This window comes from Parambassis ranga, chromosome 15 (assembly GCF_900634625.1).
Source record: "Parambassis ranga chromosome 15, fParRan2.1, whole genome shotgun sequence".
NCBI lineage: Eukaryota > Metazoa > Chordata > Actinopteri > Ambassidae > Parambassis > Parambassis ranga.
In genome coordinates, this window is record NC_041035.1 from 15,678,003 (window position 1) to 15,699,619 (window position 21,617).

At 39.0% G+C, this 21,617-nt stretch overlaps 1 non-coding gene across 1 annotated transcript; it reads right to left on the reverse strand.

Annotated features, from left to right (window-relative positions):
- Positions 1-19,613: 19,613 nt before the first annotated feature.
- On the reverse strand, positions 19,614-19,696 carry trnal-uaa (transfer RNA leucine (anticodon UAA)). Its single transcript has one exon. It is a non-coding gene; the product is annotated as a tRNA-Leu (tRNA).
- Positions 19,697-21,617: the final 1,921 nt, after the last annotated feature.

Genomic DNA, 21,617 nt, shown 5'->3' on the forward strand with positions numbered 1-21,617 from the left:
ATTACAAATATTACACCTTTCAATTTTTTTTTAAGGTAATCAGAGGTTGTCGTTTCACCCCCAAAGCCATTGATTTCACAAACATAAATTAAAATGAATCTTTTTAGTCTGGCAGTGTTTAATGGATATTTTGATTTATTTATTAATTTAGGCTCTTTAAAGAAAAAATATTACAGTATAAAAATAAAACTTCCATGACAAAGCCTGGAGTTATATTCTCAGTGGGGTCATGTCCTGTCAAAGCCTCTGTGCCTACTGTCAGAAACTAAGCTATGGCTCTCTGAACATGCTGCACTGCCACTGTGTAAGTGTCAGTCACCTTGGGCTGGGAAGTATCGGAAATCACAGAAGTGTGAATAGGAGGAGTCTCCCTTTAGCACAGAGCACAGATGGCACAACATTAGAGCCAGCTTTGCGTAGCCTTCTTACGCCACTCTTTATTTTTAGAATTCTATTTTATTTATATGACACCAAATTATACGTCAATAAAGTCAATACAGATGTGAGTGTTGAGCCTTAAAACATAATAATAAGAAATCATATCAAATTAAAAATAATTTGTCTGAAGGTTTTAGTGTAACGCAAACAAGATGCTCAGCACAATATATTCAACTATCAGATCCTATTGCTGCCACGCCATAGAACCAGGGTCTCTCTGCAGCCCAGTAATGTGCCCGCTGGAGTGGAAAGGAGTGATTGAATGGGATAACCTCAAAACTCAAGGACTGGGACTGCTATTAGCTACTATATTCTCAGAGGAGAGCCATTTCAGTCACTGTCTGCTGAGTCTTTTCCTCAGAGCCAATACACAGACACCAACACCAGAAAGCACATATCACACAAGCAACAGACAACAAATAGTGAACCGTGCATTCTGCACAGAGAGAAATAAACATGTCTTGGAAGAAAACGAAAGCAACCCCCATCTTTGTTTGCTCCCAGTGGGTCATGCATGTTCATCTGAGGCTAACCGGATTTACAGTTTAGAATATATCATGAATAAGTATATTCATGATCCATTTCCATGCATGCTTCCAATTTGAAAACATTAAATATTTAAAATATCCATCCAGTATCTGAAAATGTTGTTTGTCAGTATTATTGAACATTTGAACTCTAGTCTGGGTTTGCTCAATAGTCAATAGTCAATACTGAAACATGCCCTTACTAATAGAAAGTGCAGGGATCTCCAGATAACACACAGAACTGGCATGTTAAATCATATATTAGCTTATGATTGCACAGACCCCAACCACTGGTTTGTGAGGAATCTAAAATAATCCTCCCTATAGGACGAAAAGCTACACCATCAGAATAACAAATGCTTCTCATAGAAATGTCTTTAAAATGCTCTTCAATGCTGCTTCACACTTGCAAAGACGTGACAGAGCAGAACACTGGAGTTATGGATGTCGCAGTGCTTTTCCTGGTACAGTAGTTGGGTTGGATCACATTCCAACTACAAGCATAGTCCCCCAGAGTAAGTGGTGCTATTGTGCTCACACCAGCCCAAACAAACCAAACCAAGGGGTCAGATGTACTATTATTCAATTCAACCACACTAAAGCTGCAGGTATGAATGCACCATTAAGCACCTTTCATTCAAACAGGACAACAACTACACAAGCAGCTACCTTTTTCCCCTACAGTAGGAAGGGGTACATTCCCAGGCAGCACTAGGATCATAACACCTTTACTAACTTTACTCTTTACTAATCCTGGTTGCATGCATTGCTGTGATCAAAAACAACCTGACATATACATATTAAATGTTGTGTTATAAAGGTTATTTGGTAGTCTGACACTGGGGACATATTAACAAACACACAGTCTCGAATGTGCTCACCTTAACATCCATGTATCACTTCTGTACTATTTTGCGATGTCATACATTTTGTTGGCCAAACTTTGCTAGTGAATGTAATGAAAGAAGATTTTTTCCACACACAAAAAATGTTATTACTTGGTATTCGTTATCTCTGTCGGTGGCCTGCTGCCTAGATTTTGTGCATCCGTTTGTAACCTTTTCAGGTGCTTAAGTGAATACATTCGGTGTGTAACACTGTTACTCTAACATAATGTGATATACCCCCACAGTAGGAATGAAGTGTGTATTCCCACTAAACTTAAGCGCTATGACTTGGTCACTTGAATTGGATCCTGTTTGAGCTGTGAACCATGTGAGACAGTGCATATTTAACTTTAATGGTTGTAGGGTCCTGGTGAGTGCAGAGTTTGCAGAATGTGGAGTGCCTGCCAACAAGCACTGCCATCAGTTACGACCGTACCATTACTTAGGTAATGTGTTTCAGGTCAGCTCTTCAGCTTGGGGTTGCTGTGCTGTATGGAGTGAGTTCAGAGGGGTGAGTGTAATGTAGTTGATACCACTACAGTTGGGCAGTGATAACTCACCCCGAGGTTGAGATATTCCCTGACATTTGAAATGGATCATTTTCCTAAGGCAGATTTAACACACACACACACAACATAATGTGGGTTCAGTTTTGTGGTCAGATCTAAGATGGAAAATGTATGATACATTTAACATAATGTAATGTAAGTGACATCATCTGTCTCTTCTGTTTCATCTCCCGTTCGTTACACGTCAGTAAGCTCTTTACCTGTCAGGGCTGATTCATTTTTACTCCTGTTTTAACAAATGTCTTTCCTCTGTGGCTTTTGTCTCTTGCAGTAGTTTCTGTGGTATTTCAAAATGTGTGATGACCCACTACTGCAAAAAAGGGCTTATTTCCATAAATTATGCATGATTTTAGGCAATGTTTCATTGAGTGTTTTGAGTGTGTGTTTAATAAGCCTTGACTTTTGACTTCCCCTTTAGAAATACAAGGCTTCAGCAGTTTCTTCATGTGGGAAATTGCTGCCATGAGTGTGTGTTAGCATTAAGTGAATCAAGAAAGACTAATTTTCCAAAAGCAATCTGAAAAGGAGCAAAAAGTCACTGCTGCTGGTTTATATCTCATCAACACAAAGTCAAATATCATCCCTACAGTATTATATTTTGTATTCTGCTTTGTGTATTTGAGCTTAACTGATTCATTTTATCTCCACAGTTCCATATTATAACAGGGCACAGCAGGGGTAACCTTTGGCAGCTATCAACCACAATGGAGCTCTTTGCCATTTAGCGGCCGTGTAAACCAGATTACCTGATCATTTAGTCTTCATTGGACAGGCGGTCTGGCGTCTACTGTGTGCTCCTGTAGAGATCTCATTCTGTAAGTGTTAGCACTGGGACGAGGTCCCAGAAAGACCTGAACGCCTGTGTTAATCTCTGCCCGGGCCTGCAGCCCATCACTGGGGCCTGTAATCTAGCTGTTGTTATCTTTAGTGGAGAGTACTCAGCCATGGCTCTTGGCTCCTGCCTGCCTAGCCACAATAGGTCTCCACATGCAGCTTTCTCCTTTGTTTTCTAGTTTCTAGGTCAGATTCTGCTTATGCTGCAAATTCATTTTTGTCCAACACTCTCTTCTTATATGTTTAAGGTTCCTGGACGCAATCAGAATGTTTACTAATATGTAAAGACAACCAAATAAAATGTTTTTTACCTAATATAACCTTTAATAGAAATCCAGAACCATCTCATATTTTTGAAACTTCAGTTGACAGTTCAGGGATTTGAGAGTGATGATGCCAATCCAACTCAACCAGCCATCTCTGTGACTGAATATAGACCCAAAGGTCAAAGTGATGTTACATTTTTAGTCTTTTTCACCTTTCTCATCAGACAAGGGATTCTCCATCATCAGCAGAGAGCCATTAAGGTGTCTCTTGCTTAATGGACTTGTCGGGAATCCATAGACAGACCGAAGATAAATGGTAAATACTAAAAATGAAGATGGTTAGGTGTGGGAAGATGGTGCAGGAGGTGGAGTAGGGTTGTCCTGAGTCCACATTGATTCACCTGTCAAATAGAGGAGTCTAATCTCCTCTCCAACAACAAATTACTTCCACATCATCACTTCCATCAAAACAACACAGAGCACACAAGAATGGCATATGCTGCATACCTGTTAATAAGTATTGTAAAATATGTAATGTCAAAGTGACATAGTGCAAAGCTGAGACTCAAGGCTATTAAACTGATTCTCAGCAGGTTTACAAATGAGTAGGACATAACAGTGATAGCAGCGATAGTACTTGATTAACATGGGCTGTTACTTTTCTCTATCCCATTAAAATAGATGCAGTTATCTGCAAAAACAGGAATTAACGATTTATTCTTGGTCTATGCTGAGGTGTTGTGAAAAATTTTTAATACTTGTTTTTCTTTATTTATAGTGCCATATAACAACCACTACAAGACATGAGGTATTGAGAGAAGCTGCTTTCTAACATCTGTGGTGATCCATGCTGTCAGTTCAAGCATAGAAATCGACATAGCATGCAGGAAATTACATTGTTGTTGCAGAGGGGGTTTTAAATTTGCCCCATCTTTCCACCCGCTGCTCTTGTTTGGGGAACTCAGTGCTATTAGTATACATAGCTGCACAACTCTAGTCTGCTCTGTCTGCACAAGGCACACTACTGTGCATTTCAACGGGTCTTGCAGTCTCATTTCTATTCATCTCTATTGAGACAAGGCCCCTGCATTTGATCATCTATAGACATTCACTACACCGTTCTGCAATACTTCAAATATATCAGATATTAATATATAAGCATATACTGTAAGACACTAAATACTGTCCAAAAGCAAGACATCAAAGATGTGCTCCTGCCAAAAATCAAACATGACTTAAATATTTTAATGTGGCTCACTACAAAACAGCACACACTGCTGCCTCGCATGGCAACATTACAAAGCAGTTACAGTGTTTAATGTGCTTTGACACATTTCTTTTAAGGACGGTTATATTGTTATACACCTGTCAACCACAACATTAAAAAAACTGACAGGTGACGTGAATAACACTGATTATCTTGTCAAGTGGTAGGCAGCAAGTGAACAGTCAGTTCTTGAAGTTGATGCGTTTGAAGCAAAAAGATTGGTGCAAAGCTCTGAGTGACTTTGACAAGCAGCATTTCTCACGCCTTACTCGTCACATGCGGATGCTTGGTCAGGTACCCACACGTTAAACACAGCGGGTAGTGTCGTTTTTCAACTTGCAGCATAGTGCAACATTCTGCCAAGTGAGGTCGTAAAAAGAGAGCAACAGGGGCACACAGAAAGCTCACCCGGCTAGGTTTAATTCCAGCCTGCCCCTTTTACTATATGTAATCCTCTGTCTCTTCATCCCAATTACTTCCTGTCTGTCGCCACTGACCTCTGTCCAATAAAAACAAAAAGTCCTGAAACAAAGAGAGCAACAAAGCTGTCATTTGGAGGCTGCAGGGCTTTCCACCAGAAGGGGATATGAGTCCCTTTGAGGAACCTTGAAGTTCTGCATGCATATTTCTATATTGAACCACACGGTGTTGTTCTATAGCATAGCAGCATTCATTTAGCAGGTGGTTGTACTGTGATTGGTGTGTGTTGTCTGGAATCGGCTTGTGAATAGCTTTCTTATGTCATCTGAATAACCTTGCTTGTTTAATTTGTATAAACGTTTCAAGTGTAGTTTAATTTTCTATCTGTGCAATACAAGTAAGGTGCTTGGTAATTTGTGTCTGGTGAATTAATCATGGCATCTTCTTTTTCTCAGAGTTGTTAGTTAGCAGAGTGTGACTCTTATGGCTACAATCAAACATAAATGGACCCAGTAGAGACATAACACTCAGAGCTGAATAACACAGTTCAGCTGGAAGACAGATTTTAGTGAACAGAAAGGGGAATGGCTGAACTTACAACCACGGCTCAGCAGCTCAGTTTCCACCCATCAGATAGCTAAAGCCAGAGTCCTGCCACCACACCCCCATAACCTGCAGCTACTCATACTTCAAAGTCCAAAGTCATTGCATTCATGCCACTCTTTCAAGTTGAAGTTCCAAACTCATAATAATAGTGATGGAGATTCTTGTTCGAGGTAAGCTTTGCCATCTCCTTTCTGTCTGTGGAAGCCCTGACATGAGCCACAGCCATATGGAGATGTCAGGTCCCACTTTGTCTGACAATGCAACAGGAAGGTTTTTGACAACTTGAGAGGCTGATGGATGACTTAATCCTTTACGACAGAAAAAAGAGAAATCCAGAACTACACACAATTCAAATTCTTCATTGGCAGCACAGAGAAGTCAGGATTTAAAAACCTGCATGGGGCCTACCACTAAGATTTGAGTAAAGTCAGCAAGAAAATGTAAAACGGATCACAGAACTCTCAAATGTGACTGCAGTGACACTGCTATACACGTCAAGGTATATTTGTTAATTTCCGTCTTTGCTGTATATGCCTCTTTAGCAAGTGAGAAACAAATGCAAATGTAAATTGGGGTTATGTATCTCAGGATATAAGGGCAATTGGAAGAAATATGAGATGGTTTGCTGTAGGTACATTTTCAGCTGACTGGACTGAATGGCCAAATGCCAAGACTAATCAATAAGTTATTTTTTAGACGGCCTCCTGTATGCCTGGTAAAAGACTCCTATGCAGAGTGTCACAGGGCTTTACATACAGTATGTGTGTGCTGTAAATTTGAATGTACGTAGATGATAATTGCGTAGGATGACAATGTTCCTGCAAACTAATTCTATCTGCTTAAACTTTGACCTGCTAGCAGATGAGAAGAAGCCAAGTTAGTTTTGGACCCAGTAGTAATAGATAACTCACATGGTCTGGCTTTCAGGGACCTTCCTCTGTTTCTGATTCTGAATCTGTGAGATGGGAGGATCATATATTGATATTAGGGCATTTTAGGCCCAAGATCATGGCAGTAATAAAAAAAAAAAAAAAAAAATAAATAAAATAAAAAAAAAAAATAAAAAAATAAAAAAAAAAAAATAAAAATAAAAAAAAAAAAAAATAAAAACAACAACTGAACGTGGGACCTAGTTCTGCTTAACACATCTCGATTTTTCGGGGCAACAGTGGCGCAGTGGGAAAGCAGGGTTGTCCAATAACCGGAAGGTTGGTGGTTCGATCCCAACTCCTCCCTAGTCACTGTTGTGTGTTCTTGGGCAAGACACTTCACCCTAGCCTGTGGCGCGCCTTGCTAGTCATTGTATGACACTGCTTGTGCAGCAGCCGTAACGAATTTCCCTCTGGTATCTAAAATATAAATAAAAAATAATGGGCTGCGGCTATACTCTCTAAATATCAAGTAAAGGACAAACATGCACAATGTTTAATGCACATACACCACAGAGTTTGTGCTTTCACACAGACTGACAGCCTCAATTTTGCACTAGTGACTCAGAAAAAAACTGCTGCTGCTCACATTATTTGTGATATGAACATGACAGGTGTAGGGGTTTAGGAGTGAAAGCACGACCCTACTGTAAATTACAATGACTTGTCCTTACTCAGGATAAAAGGACAATTTTCTAGGCATGCCTCCTTTGAATTGTTTGTGGATTTAGGCAAACTGTGCGAGAATACAGTCAGGGGACAGAAGCTAAGCAACAATCACCTAAATTAAACTCACTGTTGCACTAAAAAAATTAGCTACCCACCTAGCAAACTGCTTTCATTTAATCTAAAATGTTTGTGGGCACAAAAACTATGCTAGTTTCTCAATCACAACTTAAACAACATATTGGCATTTTAGCAGATTTGTTTGCACCCAACTTCCAGAGAGGGGCCTTTCCAAATTCTGATCCAAAAAAAGGAAAGGGGATGATCATGAGGTGAAGGCTGACAAAGCTTTGGGGAAAATAGGGTTTAGGGGTTAAAATAAAATAAACCAGCATTTTTAGCTGATATGGGGTGAATGAAATGCAAATGTAAAATGGGCCATATCTGTTCTAAGTTCCCCAGTGGCTCTGTTCCTGATTGTGACAAATGAAACTAGAAGATGTTCACGCAAATTGTGCAGATGGATGCAGAGTGAAACGTGCATCTTGTGAAATGGAATATTCTTGTAATTGAAAACATAAGTTATAGCCTCACTTGCCCCCGTCTGGATCCCAAGAAGCTGTTTCATTGAAGGAATCACACAGTGGAAGATGGGGACATGGCTTTTGAATGTTCTGACTGTTCCAATCTAACAGATTAATGAGTCGCACAAGCCTATGCCAACTCTGCCCCCAGGAAAAGGGAACACATGATGCTCCGTATCAATAAAAATGGCCATCCTCCATCATTTCACAGATAAAGTGAGATGGCCCATGAATGGCTGTTTGGGAAAGGGCAAATTTATATTAAGGCTAGGAATCTTTAAACATAGCTTACAGTGGTTTTCCATATGTCACTGACTGATTCACCACCTCTATTTAAGCAGGCAATTTAGGTTGTAACACAATAAATCTTGAGCAAATATCTTTGAGATATCACAGAATCAGGAAAGTAATGAAAGCAGGATCAGACAGAGTGTAACCTAACCACAAAATCAATGATTTTCTATTGCTACTTTCAAAACAATTATTGGGAATTTTACCATTAAAAAGAATTGTGCGTGGTGTCATATTGAAATGACTCTGCAGACTAAGAAGTAACAGCATATGACATACCAATGTTTAAAGTCAGGTATATTGATAATCCAGGGTCACAACTGGCCATGCTTGGACATTTTATGAGCTAATGTCATGGCAAGATTCAGATATGCTACATCTGCCCTAAAAGAGTATAGCGTTTTAAAAAAGAGACAAACTTACTGGAATGGAAAACTAAAAACAGCTTTAAAAAAAGTACCCCTACACTCATCTCTTTAAAATAACACAGCATTCTCTGCCTCTAAGCTTAGACCAAAGGCAACACTTTTTAATGACCTTAGTTTGAGCTTGGGAGTTTGAGAACTTCCCTTTTAACTGTCACAGAGAGGCCCGTAGGGATACAGAAAACCATTTCTCAAAAGAACTTCAGGTTACCATTTACTTTTTCCTACGCATGCCACCATGCAGAGTGTTGACAAGAATATTTTAATCCTCTGGCTCACACATCCAAAAATTAATGGATTTAAACAGATGCAAAAGAAACGACAGTAACCATCATGGTGAAAATTCATATCTAGGTTTAAAAGCAGAAAGAAAAGCCTTCTAAATTTAATCAGATAAGAATAAATGGAACATCACTACCACTACTATATCAATACTTACAGCATTTGCCAAACAGTGAACAAGACAGGGATATTAATAATGAAATAACATATATAAAATATGAAAACGTTACTTTAGCTCTAGAAATCGCCCACTGAATCAGCCACTATATATACACACACACACACATCATAACGTTATGCTTTCTTTTAAATTACTGAGGCAATGCACATCATAAAAAAGCTGCACAAACATGTAAAATGTTCAGCAATAAACTTCAAACGTTTTTCAAAATGCAATATTGCTCTGACAATTTGATTTGATATTTTACAATTATGTCCAAAACTCCTAACTCCTACTCTGCTGCACTAATTATACATTTTTTTTACTACACCTTTAACTCTGAGTACAAAAACCTATATAAATTACAAATAGACCATTTTGTCAGTGTAGTTTGCATCCAGTGTTTCTCTCCTGCTTATACTGATTAGTGCTGCATGCTGTGTTGGCAGTTCAGATAACTAATAATATAAAACCATCTGAGACCAACATACCTCTATCCAAATGTGAGTTCATGTGTGCCACTAAAAGTTTGCCCAGTGTGGACAAGACGGCTCCATCAACAGAACATCCTGCTTGCACTGTTCACTGCACTGCTGCTGGCAATTTTATGTCTCCTACTGAGAAGAGAGAGTTCAGACTCTAAGCCAACAGTCTTTCAAAGTATCATGAAGACTGCTTCAAGAACTGGGAACCATTCTCCTTTCTGCAGGCCCTATGTTAAGTATTGGGTCTCCTGCTGTTTTCATCTGGCTCAGATAGCCACTTCCCCTGGGGAAAATCACACGTAAAAAAACAAGGAAAGCTCGTGATGAACAGAGACCAGTCCAGTTCCTGATTCTTTACCTCATAATCTGGACTGAACTGGCCTTAAGGAGATTTAAACACCTCTGACAATGTTTGTATCATAAACACACACATTCAATAGTAAACTCATGCTTGTGTGTTGTAACCATTAACAACTAATAGACTATGCCGGCTCAGCACTTGGTCTTAAAACATTGTGGCTGTTTGTTAACATGTTTATGATGAGAGGAATCCAATTCCATAGGTGTCATGTAACATAATGCAATCTTTATGTTACTTTTCCCTGAGTCTCAAAACAATGAAAAAGCTTGGGAGTGTATCTAATATAAATTTCTTAAACAACTGTCAGCCTCATCTTAACAAGAATGGACCTATTTTACCGAGCAAGCAGAAAAGTGATTATGACTTACTGAAATTGGCAGTGAATAACAGTAAAGGGAGGGGAAAGGAGTCACCATGATAAGAAGTGCGTGTTATTGTACTTAAATCTGAGCTGCAATTAAACTCATACTTCCTAGTTTTGCCTTTGGAAACACCAGTATTTAGGGGCTTTGACTCACATGAGAAAACATCTGCACATAGAGATAATGCTGTTGTAAAAGAGTATATTGTTGGTTAATTCACACTGAACAGTCAGCCTCCAACTTAATGTGTGTATTAAAATTGTCGTTCTAGCAGGAATACAGCAGCTGGTGAGCGTGATCGATACGTCTTTGGCAGTAATAGTACTGAGGTTTAGAAAGAGAATCTCAGTAAATAATAGCAGAAAGGAAGGATATAAATAATGGACAGGAGATTGAAAAGGTATGTGCAAAGGCTGAGAAAACAGACATTAATATCAGTTCAGTAAAATAGACTAAAAGTGAGAGAAACCTAACTGAGGAAAAAAATACATCCTGGTGATATATGATATTTTAAGTGCAGTATAACAACAATAATGGAAAAGCTAATGGAACATATAATCACAAACATGATGTTATATGGTCATGGGACCAATACACCCACAAAAGTCTGTGTTAGGAGGTAGGTTGGGGATAGTCAGGCTTAATGCAACGCTGCAGACTTTCCCACAAAGGGAACAGTACCCCTGTCACCGTGAGCTGTTTTGTATTCACCTTCTGCTAAGCTTCATTTTCACCAGTGGTTAGGTTTAGTTACAAATTCTGATTGGAGTTAGGTATAAAAAAGTAGCAGTCTAAGCTCATGTCTGTTAAGGCGGCCACCTGAAATGCTTCAGCTCTTTGTCTTTATTCGGATTAGGGAGTTAAGAGGCAACAGCTGATGAGCTTCAACACCACCGAAGAAAACCTATGAGTGATGGAAGATTTGTCCATCTTTGTTTGTACAGTGACTGATTACCAGGCATAATTCTCTGCTTGAAGTCCCATCCCAACCAGTAGAATTTACATGGACAAATACAGGACGACGCATAACTATGAAAACAAAACCTGATCCAGTCACCTTATGAGCTCAGCTACTAGCTACTACTTTTGGTTCCTTCTGTACTACAACACAAACATTCTCCTTTAAACCAACCAGAGTGAATGTAAGGCAATGTCCCATGCTGGGTTTTTGCAGTGATACATAAAACAACAAGAAACATGGAAAAAGCAGGGATAAAAGTGATGACTTTGACTGCTTACTCTGTGTAGTCTTCGGAGGGACATCCACTGTCTGGTTGTCACTTGGGGAACAATGACATCTCTGATGTGTTATCAGTTCATGCTCTATTGTGCCATGAGAGTGACAGCTCTGAAGTGTCCACTGACAGACAACACAGCTTAACGGTTTTGAAAAGCAGGGAGTCCCCTTCTCTTAAATCGCTGAAGACCTCCAACTTCCACGGGGATCTGATCAGACTGCAGAGTCAACAGACAAGTCACAGTAAATAAACATGCAAATACAAACTCTCAATAGATTTAAAAAGGTGTTAAATTTGACCTTGTAGACACTGTTTTTTTGCAGCAAGCTAAAGTTGCCTCAACACAACAAAAGTATGTTTAACTACTGCCATGTGCACATGAGATTAGTTTTACCTGGGGACCGATGGTAATTTTGTAAGAACTGCAGACCTCAGACTTGTGAGAACCTGTGGAGTAAAAATTCCTTCGTAAATTACCAACCAATTTCACAAAATGCTGCAGTCCTGTGATAATACCAAGTAGCAACCTTCAGGGTTCAGACATGAAGCCAACATAGAAGTGTTAAAAATTGCAGTTCACGCTGCCAGCGCTAGGGGCTGGCTCCAAAAGCGAGTCAATAGAGTCAATCCTAGACGATAGGTTGCCTCAATCTTAAACTCTTGGATACAACATGACCTGGATGAATTACAGTCTTCACAGACATACAGTACCTGAAGACAAGTTTTCCACCACTCACACACACTCACTCACTCCAGATGTGCACACACTGCTTAGGCATGCAATACCAGGCATGTTATTATCTTGCAGAAGGCTCAACAGTTATTACATGGCGGTCCATCATGTAATTACCATCAGTAAATTCAAGTAAAACACAGACTTTGCTCATTGTGTGTGAATATGTCAATCAAAACACAGATGTGGCAAGTAATTTAAATTACTGGAGGTCCCCATGTAAAACTAATCCCATACAAACAGTAAATTGCACAAATTAGACTAATTTTTTTTTAGTGTATTTTCTGATTCTTTGGATGTAAGCAGTTACTGTTTTGGAGTTTTCTGCAGTATTTTGAATCAATCACTCCACACCACTTCTGTCATGGTACTTCATGTCACATCGGCGATGGCAGCTTGCACATGCCAAAACAAATGAAGATTGTGGTTGTCAAAGGGAGGCAGTTGAGGAAACTTCAGACAGCTGCACTCTGCAACCTGACGTTTGACATTTTTATCTTTACATCTCAAAAAAATGAGGAGAATCCACCTCAAAATCAGAACATCTTACCGGATACAATATGAGCACCTGACCTCAACTCACTTTAGTTTTTGTATTGTGTGCATTTTTGATAGAAGCGATCTTTTTTATTTTGTGTGTTACATTCAACTGTCATAAGGTGAATTTAAGAAGCACTAGTAGCTCTCATGACTTACCTTAAAAAAACAAAAAAACTCTTGTTGTGACACTGATCTTCCGAATCCATTAAGAAGCTCCACAGTTGCTCAGGAGAAAACCTTGACTGGGCCGGGACAAATTTCACTAATCTTTCATACGCCACTGCGAAGCTGTTGGAAATAATACACAGGGAAAAAAAAGTTAATTTTAAAAGCTTTTATCTTTGAGATAAGAAAGGTCAGGGCTATGTGCTGGATCGTATTACTTTGTAAATACGTGCTGAAGTGTTGAATCTGAGACTGGGATCTGTTTGCATGTCTGGATTGAGCTTTTGGAACATCTGAGCTACAGGATAAGAATTCTGAGTAGTCATTAGCCCAGCAGCTCTTATAAATACACATGCTGCCTTCTCTTTCAACTTAGAGGGAGAAACCAGCAATTTTATCTGTGTTGATTTAAAGGATTTTGTAACTGTGATTTGTAGTTTACTGTTATATATATATATATATATAGTCTTTACTTGGTTTTAGTGGTGTTAATAATATTTGCTAAGGTTGCCGAGGCCATCAGTATACTAGAAAAAAGATGCATATTTATTGAGTACTGTTTTTGTACATAACTAAAAGGTACTTAAGACACTCAAGCAACTTAGGGTTAAGTGTCTTTCCCACGGCCATGCAGTGGGGACAGAACATTGAACTGCAAACCTTATGGTTTGGTACACAACCACTCTACTACCTGAACCACAGCCCCTTTCTACAGGTCATCAGCAGACTAAATCCACAATCATACAGTCAGAAGAGCACTGCACCCCAGTGAGACTGTGCCTTAGCCTACAGAGAAGAAGTGAGGAGCACTGCCATCTAATGATTTGGACACAGGAGTTACCATCAGTTATGTTTACATAAGGGAGCCACTGGAGAGAGGCTGCTGTAATGTATTGTTGTTTGCATGAAAAACGCTACCTTGAAACATTGTTTGTTGTTTCTGGAAGAAACAAAACTACAGATTCATCTTTCTAGGACAGTAAATGAAAAATATCTTTTCCTCAAGATATTTTGGTATAAAAAAGTTGGACAAAAAAAATAAAAGAGGAGCACAAAAAGAGGACTGGTCTATGGACCCAAACTTTCTGTTTCTAAAGAATGTGACACTTATTTTCACTTTTACAAAACACTTCAGTACCAGCTTCATTTGTGACTCTTGCTATTTTAATGAAAGGCCAATAGATTTGTCACACATGAGCACAACTAATGGCCATAATGGTCAAATTAATTATTTTCATTATTGGTTGGTGTTCTTTTTATTTTTTCCCCACCGCCATTCATTAAAGTTGACACAGAAACAGATAGGGCAACAATTTCAGCCTAAAAACTCATTATTTGACAGCTAACTACTCAGCAGGTGTGATGACCATTCCCATACTTACTCATATGAAATGCATAATGATATGATACTGTCAGAAACGCAATGAGCTCGGTTCATTTATATGTCAATATAAATAAATAAATAAAAGACACAAATGCATAAACGCCCCCACGTTGATAGCGAAGGTAGTGCTGGTCAACACACACACACACACACACAGACACACACACACCTGTCATTTGCCGCTAGCTCGTAACATTTATAATAACGCGCAAATCATATTTTACATGTAACGTAAAGTTAGCATTTAATACATCACTAGAGATTTGACCACACATACCTTGTAGGCTGCTTAATCTTGGTTTCTTCTTTCTTTTCCCTTTCTTATTTTAACTTCCTTAACTTTTAGTTTGGCTCAGGAAGCTCACACAACACAGGTCTGTAGCAGGGATATCCAGCAAGTGTCTGGTTATGAACAGCCTGCTCACGCTGACTAACAGATACTTTTCTCTTACTTTTGTCTCTTTGGCGCGATGCAGGTAAGGTGCGTGCATAATTATTAACACTACGGAACACCAGGCCAGCGCTCATTGGTTCCGCTTGTGGCCGACTGAACAACTAACCACAGCAAAACAGATGAAACCATAAATTAACTGGCAAGGCAGTTGCTGTCATTTGTATGACTGCATTTTATATACAGGCACAAACGTTATTTATATATTTTTTTATTTATAAATCTATCATTAAATTATGATTGCAGCGCAATCCAATTAGATCAAACAATTGCAAAACTGATACATAATTAGTCAATATTTATTGTTAAAGACTCCCAAACCGTTCCTGTTAACAGGAACCTTGGAAATGATGCATAAAATGAGAGACAACACACACACAGGGTTTTTTTTTCCACCTCAAGCTTTTATGTGAAAAGCTGTAAATTCTACTGCAGACTCACAATTATTTTTAAACAGCTCCTTTTTGGATCAATGAATTGCTATGCCATTAGTCATCTGAGAGCCTTTATAACACAGTAAAAATACAAAAGTAAACAATGCAAACAATGAAAAAGAATGTCCCAAGAGTGCTTCGCTTGATGTTCACTTTTGTTGTTGAATTTGCACCCACTCATTTTCTCTGTGGTGGATAGACAATCAAGTCAAGTGTGTCGCTTGCCACTGCATATCAATAATGCAAGATGCTTCAGAGCAGGTAGTCGATAATACGCAATCACCGTTCCAACTATTGAAAATGCAATTAAATAACGTTTACATTAAACTTTTTCTCTCAAAGTCAGTGAATCTTTCGTCTTCGGTGTATGATATTAAAATTAGATCCTTAAATTTGCTCATTTTAAGTGTGAAATTATGTAATAATGACCTCAATAGGTCATGAATGGAGCTAGTGAGGCCCAAACGGCTCTGTGCAAATGGATTAGCAGAAGCGTCCTAGGATTTATATTGCACAGCAAATATCCAGGACACATTTCTTTTTCTTTTTTTCTTTTGGTTGATAGTTCATGCTGAGAAGATTAGTAAGAACTGATATCTGACATGGCTTGTAATACATTTAGCTGCACATTATTCAGCAAAATTGTGCAGAGACATCCATTTCTTTTATAAGAACTTGAATGGTGCCAAGTTTGAGTTCTTTTCCATTTTATATCATAGCTGGTACAACAGATCGTGCATATTTTCTCAGTGGAATGTAGTTGACTCATGTAATGCACAAAGACGCCATCAAAGCCTGTTTGGTTGGGATTCAAAGGGATAGACAGACCCCCCCTGGGAAGCTAAGTCATATGGGAGAAAAGTTAGTCAGTGCCTTTGAAGCATGAGGAGCTTCTGCTCATCTGGGGAGTGGAGGAGCGAATGAGCGAAGGGGTGCCTGTGATGCAGACAGACATACCTGCAGAGGAATCATTTTACAGCAAGGACAAGTGCCACATCACTTCAACAGCCTCTATCCAACAGCTCTTGTAGACGCTGAGGTGCAGCACTGGTTTGACTGAACAGTGACATATTTTTATGTTTTGTTTTTGACTGATTCAAGAACAAAAATGAAACTTTTAATGCGGAGTTGTATGGTGAGATCCAATCAGAAGATTTGCAATTACATTAACAGTGTTGCTTCTGTTTTAATCCACTCATGTATAATTGGAAGGAAGATGCAGAGATTGTGATCTATCATTATGGCACTCCAGACACAATTCATCTTTGGAGCTGTCTATGGTTGTTTGTAAATTGGCAATTTGAACACCAGGGTGCACCATGATGGCAAACGGCAATTGCACTCAGACATCACTACAACAATAAAAAATGTGTTTGTCAGGCAGCTGCCTGCTTTTGTGTTTATACAGTGAGCTCCTGTGAGAGGATTTATCCTCCTAATTGACTGACATTTACTTTTTCTCTTGTCACTTTGTTGAATTAAACCACCGTTGTTTGTCATCTCATTACAGTTTCACACAAACTGCATCATTTGGCACCTTGTGCATTATGCACTTAGCAACTCAAATCTAATGTCACCATGAACAGTTCATAAATATTTACAGATTCATAAAAATAAGTTTGCTACACTTGATCTTTAAATGTTCTGCACTGAAATGAAAGTTTTGTTTGTGACAGAACGGTTTCTTTGGGTCAGTCTGATGTAGATTTCCCTTGCAGAGTGTAGGCCTGAGGCTCTGAGGATCTAGCTGTTGGATTTGATCATTTTAACTTTTATCTGACTTTTTTCAAATCATCAGGGTTCTAAATCATCGGGATCTGCTTAGCGAGGGGTCTGTGTAGTTACAAAATTACCAGCCATGCATGCAGTGTTAAACTAGGACACCCTCTTCAGATGTTTATAAATGTACAGCCCAATGTGTAAAGAAAATGACACATCAACATCAGAGCAGAATGTGCAACTTCGTAGATGGCCTGCTGCATGTGAACACTTGTCTGTGTCCACATTAGCAAACTAGCTGCAGTCCTGGTCATATAGTCTGAGGGAACCTGACTATAGTGATCAATCAAACTAAAGATTTAAAATATGATTTATTAAACTATATGGCTCCTCTAACAGATTTTTAGACTTTTCATCTCTAGATGACAGTGAAGCAAAAGTGAAAAAAAAAATTTCTTTACTGCATAACCTAAAATAATTCAATGACATCATTAAGAAAAAAACATCATCTAATATCAATGTACAGATCCTTAAGAAATGTCCCCTATTTCTGCTACTCATGTAACTGCATAGTTAAAATAACAGTACAACACAGTACTCACCTCATTTGACGGATCTTTTCCTGTGGGACTAATTATTAAGATTTTTTTTTTCGTTTTTCAGTGAGATGAGTTGTCTTTTTTTCCAATCTTCAGCTATGTGACATTTGGTGTAATTAATTCCAGTTGAGCCTTCTATTTCTGGCCAGGCTGTCTAACAAAAGCAGGATGGTGCAGCTTTATCACCTCTTGTTAACACCTCCTGTTTGGAAAGCAGGAGCCTGGTAGAGAACAACCAGACACTTGTGATGAACTGGTCTGAGGCCACATTTACATCCACACTGGTAATAAGCCTGGGCTTCCTTGTCCACAGTATCCCAGTATATATTTGGTTCGGTCATGCACACTGATGCACACTAAACATGCAAAAATGAACCAGAAACCTTAAAACAACAGGTCACAAACATCACCTCTGCTGACTATGAGCACATTTAACCTTTTCTAGTTATTGAGTAATTCTAACACCATTATTTAACCCATCATGGAATAAAACCGAGGAGGTTTATGGAGCGAGATGCAGGGCAGAGAGAGGGGGACATTAAAATATATGTGTTTGATTGGCTGTAGAATTAGCACAGGATGAGCAATCTGCAATTTACAGGAACATGATATCATTAGGAACACCTATTAAATGTTTTATTAGGCCTGTTTCCAGCATGATAGTGATGCACAGTACAGTGCAAGTGCACTTAATTTGACTCTACATAAATGCTAAGCCAAGACAGAGAGTCTGGGAATGATGGAATATATCTAAGTTGCACCACCCTTTCAAGTCTTCTGTTAGTCCAGTAGCTATTCATTTAAAATTTATAGAATGAGCAATCTCTGAAGTAAATGAGAAAACTGGACCAAGTGGAACAGAAGGCAAAACACACAAACAGTCTACATTTGAATGATAATAACCAAGTTCAGTTTACACAGATGCACTTTAACTATCTGCGGATTGCACAAAATAATAAAGCAAAGACAGAAATGAAGGACGTAGGAGAAAGAGAGATGGAGGGCAGAGGAAGAGCATCAAGCTATCTGGAACTGCTGAGCTGTAATTTACTTGAGAGACGACAGGAAAGATACAAGCAGAAGTCCCAGACTGATAGCTTCTGGTTATGAGAGGAGTGGAACATCAGTTATCTGGTGGCTAAGTGACAGAGTGCGTTGATTGTACACAACACAGCCACAACTCTTCAAAGAGGAACGCCGGGTCCTAAATCAAAGAAAATTCCTGTCGTTTTTCTTTTGCCCTCCTTGGCAATCTATTCCTCCTTAATATTTCTTCACACGAACCCCAACACTGTATGCTGGCTTGTTTCACACTTTACAAATGATCACACAAAAACTTTGGCCAGCTCTACTGCTCAATGCAATTTCAAACTCAGTGTGAAATATGTATGATATGGCTCTGCAAACAGCTCATTCCAGCATCAAGCTGAGGGATGACGATAACTGTGTCAGCCACACAGAGCAAATAAACACTGTGCACTTAGCATGGACTAGTTTCACATATAGTATATTACATGTGTAAACTTTCAGTCTTTTGGATAATGCTAAGACTTTTCAGGGTAAGCACTTCACACAAGCAACTGAGCTATGATATCAAACAAAGGCAAGTGTTACCCCAACAGCTACATAGCAGCAGGCAGCAGCTCCCATGGCTAAAAGCTTGAATTGGGCTGTCAGTGCAGACTTGAAGGAGTAGCACTGGGCCTCAAGCTGCAATTATCAGACTGGCAGCTGCTGATAACTGCCACCAGACAAAACAGGACCGTGAAATATTACCCCTCTCCGCTCAACTTCTTTCATTTTCACATCCTCTGCTCCATAACACCTTCCTGCAGCAAGCTGAGTACTCACCCAGGCTGCACACACAGATGACATCACTGGGTCAAGGCTCTTCCTTAACCCAAAATGTTGACAATAAAGTCAAGGAGTTTTTTGGAAAATTCAATTAACATGACCTAGAATAGAATATTCTTTATTAAAAACCCCTTTTCTACCAGGAGTGGGGTTTGAACCCACGAGGACTATTGTCCATTGGATCTTAAGTCCAACGCCTTAACCACTCGGCCATCCTGGTTTTGACCTGAACTGTCATCGCAGAGCATTATGATGTTACAATATAGATATTTGACCTTTTAACTATCAAATGTTAACAAAAATCCTCATATTTGGATTATGTTTCTCATCAGTATGTCAGACCTTCAGTGTTTTAGACTACACTTGTCTCTGTAAGCTAACTCATGAATCAGTTGCTGTATCTCTTCCACCTACGCATACTTTAAATTTACATTTTCCTTTGTTTCTGTTTGCATCCAGCATTTCTCTACAGTTCGTGTCTCAGGATAGTTTAATATATTCCATTAAAAATACATTTATATGGTTTTAATTATAGTACAGCTTAAGCCAGTTTATGTTGCTTATAACTATTTCCACTGTGCTTACGTCTTTCCACTGAACTCTGATTGATTCTGTGCTCCACTGAAAGCCTCTTCTTGACTGTTTATTGTCTGCCTGAGGGCGTGTTTGTTCCACACATCGTGAGTGGGAGGTGCAATGATAGTCTGTCTGTTACCGGCATACAATGGTGCTGACATGGGCAGCCAAATTAAAGTTGCAAGGTAAATTGAAAGAACACAGCAGCAGCTGAAAGGCACAGCTATAGCACACCTATTTGTATCTCATTAGCAGTCAAATACTCTACCAGAAAAAACATGTAGATCTTAAACCTAATCCAACAATGATGCTCTGACTCCATCATCCATTATCCACAGATTTGAAGTTAATTATGCAAAACTTTTCCTTATCTTTAATTTAAAATGAATTAAATTTGGGATAGATGAACTAAAGCATCCGACAAGCTCTGAAGGTGACCCTGTTCTCTTTCTATTTCCCCAAGCACCCTTCCATTCTGCACACTGTGTGACTTTTGAAGAGTAATTGAGGAAACACAAGCATGATAGTAGAGGTCCAAAGAATCTATTTAAAGTTAATGTTGGGATTGAGCATTGTGTTCTGCATTAAATAAATAAGGCCAAATCTCACTCTCTAGTCATGATTAGAGCAGCGTTACCATTATTTGAGCTCTGTATCAAAGTGTGTCTCACAGTTGTTCTCCCCTCCACCACATGCCTACGTCTCTCAAATACCTGTCTGTATGATGATGTGTTCCACAAACATCTCTGTGATTTAAAGGTAGGGTAGATTTCTTTCCGATGCACGTTTTGTCTCTTTACAATCAGATAGCAACCAATTAGTTTGGTAGTTTCGCTTTAAAACGAAGAATATTAATCATCTGTGGAAGCTATAAAACGCTAAAAACATCAGCCAATCCTCCGGGTGGACCCTGTGCGGAGTATTGGCTGCTTGTCACTCTCTTCCTGCTCTGTGCACACCAGAGAGGTACGTGCATGATGGCAAAGTCACAGACCGCAGCTCGTCTTCAGGTAATGCGCGTCCATTTGATTGGGGGCCGTGGCTTCGGGGTGAGCTCTGAAAGAAAGGGGCGTGTGTTTACTTTCAAAATCTGGCTGACTCTCACTGGGTTTTCAAAATCTCTTACCCTACCTTTAAAGGTATACAAATCTCCCTCTGACACAGAAAACGAGTTCTCACCAAACTTTATGACATCCTTCATCCATGCCAATTTAAAGTATATAGCTGTATAAAACAATAGCTATTTCTCATTTTCATAATCATTGAGTTACTTACATTTACATTATTTGTTGTATTATTTGTTAAGTGTTGTAAGGAGCCACTGATTTTTCACCATAATGTTCTGTGCTATAATTGCACATATCTGTGTTTACTGACTCAAAGGGTAATTAAACTGTGTGGAAGCAGAATGAGGAACAATTATCTAAAAATATAGCAATTATAAATCCATTGTAGAGATGAACAGCAGTCAATTTCCTTCTCCAACTATGAGAAATGACTAAAAACTAACACCGAGTTCTTACACTGTGTTGATGTAAACACACCAGCCACCACCACAAACTGTA